Source organism: Sinocyclocheilus anshuiensis, unplaced genomic scaffold, assembly GCF_001515605.1.
Source record: "Sinocyclocheilus anshuiensis isolate Anshui unplaced genomic scaffold, SAMN03320099.WGS_v1.1 scaffold2082, whole genome shotgun sequence".
Taxonomy (NCBI): Eukaryota; Metazoa; Chordata; class Actinopteri; order Cypriniformes; family Cyprinidae; genus Sinocyclocheilus; species Sinocyclocheilus anshuiensis.
In genome coordinates this window covers 1-2,821 of record NW_015555845.1, presented here as the reverse complement: position 1 = coordinate 2,821, position 2,821 = coordinate 1, and positions in this window count along the sequence as shown.

Genomic DNA, 2,821 nt, shown 5'->3' with positions numbered 1-2,821 from the left:
CAGAGTCATTGAGCCTTCATGTCTGGCCGCTCAACGGGGCTTGCCTGTAACAGATGCACTTCCCCAGCGCGTGTTGAACACTATCGCTGAGGCTAGGGCTCTTTCCACGAGGCGTCTTTATGCACATAAATGGAGAGTTTTCACAAATTGGTGCGTATCACAGGGCGTAGACCCATATAACTGCCCAATACCAATAATTCTTGCCTTCCTTCAAGAGCGATTTGATAGCGGTCGTATGCCATCCACATTGAAAATGTATGTGGCCGCTATAACAGCCTTTCACGGGCCGGGGCGGAGCCGCTTAATACACTCTTGCTGTGCCCTGTACGTGCGGTGCGCATTTATATCGAGCGCGCTAGACAGTTCAGGCTCTCGGAGCAGCTATTTGGAGGACGCACAGGACGCACAAAAGGTCTGCCTGTGTCCAAGCAAAGACTGTCACACTGGATCGTCGACGCGGCTTATAGCCTCTAAGGGCGTGAAATGTCCTATAAGGGTTCGGGCCCACTCAACCCGTGGACTCGCGTCCTCGTGGGCCTGGGCAAATGGCATATCTATTCAGGACATTTGCATGGCGGCAGGCTGGTCGTCACCCAACACTTTCGTGAGGTTTTATAACCTAGATGTGTCGTTGCTTGCCTCACATGTGCTGTCAGTGCGAGCGGCACACCCGCCTTCTGATCTGAGCCTAAGTGCTAAGTGGTTTCGACCAGGTCGTATACACCCCTGCACTGACGCGCCACCAATCCAATGCTTATCAGCTCCCAGCTCATCACATTGTTATGATATAGTTAATCACGTCTTTTAGGTCTTGATCACCATCATACTCTTATTTGAGCACCGGTTCAGCTGTTGCATCACAACCACTGATTTATATAATGTTCTCAAATATAGATCAGTGATCACAACACACAATTTTGTTGAAATGAACAAACTTCAACTGGTCTATATATGTGATGGCGCTGGCACCGCTGCCATTTCATATTCTGTTTTACCAGCGTTAACTCTGCCCTTGGTGTGACGCGGCATCGTCTAGTTGCCGCGCCCCCCCTTGACTTTTACATGGTTTCGACTAGGTCCTGTAGACCTGAGCTGTGTTTAACAAGAGCGCCAATATCATTGTCGCTCTCATTACGGTTCCGTATGTGAAACTTGACATACTTAGCCGAGCCAGGCTCCAACGCTGTGACACGGCGGGATTTTATACGTTTCCATAGCAATGTAGAGTGACCGAATCGAAAGGGAACGCTCTCGGTGACGATATATTTTCTATATGTGTTTTGTACATACAGCAGGAACACAGCAGGGGAAGAGAAGGCGTGTCCGCTGCAGTGTGTAGATCACGGTGAGTAGTCTTGTTGATAGGCTTCTTGCTTCTCGTAGAAGGTTGGCTGAAGAAAAAGATTCTGAATAGATGACGTACAAGCGCTGCTTTATATAGAGTGGGAGCCCTTCATATTTCGCGCGCTTGAACGCCATTGGCCAGTTTCACTGGCGTGATTCAATAAGGCTTCAGTAGTATTTGGAGAAAAGGGTATTTCCCCATAGCAATGTCTCGTTCCTTCATCTCAGGAAACCGAGGTTACGTGAGTAACCGAGAGCATTTGAACGTTCGTTCGTCTTGGCTCAAAGCCACTTGCTGCAAATTTTTCTTCGATTTAGTTTCTGTCATCATTTACTCTTCCTCATGTTATTCCTAACCTTCATGATTTCCTTTCTTCCACGAAACAAACAAAAAAAAAGAAAGAAAAGAAAAAGAAAATGCTTTTGTCCACTGTAATGAAAGGCAGATCAAGCTCTATTTTGATCACCATTGACTTTTATTATATACAATATGGACAAACATTCTTCACAATTTGAGGACACTTAATTTCCAGAGATATCGTCGACTTGACTGCACAGACACTATTTAAACTGAACCGAGCTGGACCTTGACATCACTAAATTCAATAATGAAATGCCTGAACTGAAAATTGAGTGTTTAATCTTGTCATTTTACATAATTGACACACTATTTTCCTATTTGATACTGTACAGTGCTTTGACACAATCTGTATTGTTAAAAGCGCTATATAAATAAAGGTGACTTGACTTGACAATTTCTTTTGTAACATGGAAAAAAGAAAGTCACACAGGTTTGGAACAACATATGTGTCATGTATTCACCAGGCTCTCCCGTCTCTCTCACACACACTCTCTCACACACAGCACTCTCTCTCACCAGCCTTCTGATGACCATCAACTGCCGCTCATCAGCTTATCAATCAGCCCTGCATTAAAGCGCGCATATCTCTTCTCTCCTCGTTTGAACTTTAACTTTTACCTGCTATACTCACCATTGTGGATAGCCTGTAAGCAGTCATTGTCTCCAGCGATGTCCCTTGTTGACTCCACCTTGTTAAACACCTGCAAACCTGTGTGTACCATACCATCATTACCTGGATACTTACCTGTGTTTGCAGTGATGTGTGCTTTCTGCCATCTTCCCAATGTGTGCACTCCACTTCCCCTGTGAAAGAAAAGGGCATTTATTATTACTCCTTAACCATTTCAATTAATAATCATTGCAATACTTACCTTTTTCTCCAACTGCTCAGTAAACACCTGTCTTGATTCGGTATCCTCTCTTTCAGTCTAGTTTATGTCCTGACAATAATGTGTGCATAAAGGGTGACAGATTTAACATTTTAATGGCTAAACTATTCATTTACCAGTTAATTACAGAGATGAAGTTTTTGTAATCTGCCAATAAAACGATAGCATTTAAACATAATAGTTTTCCTCTTTTTTACCTCTGTTATCTCAGACAGTGTAACAGGAT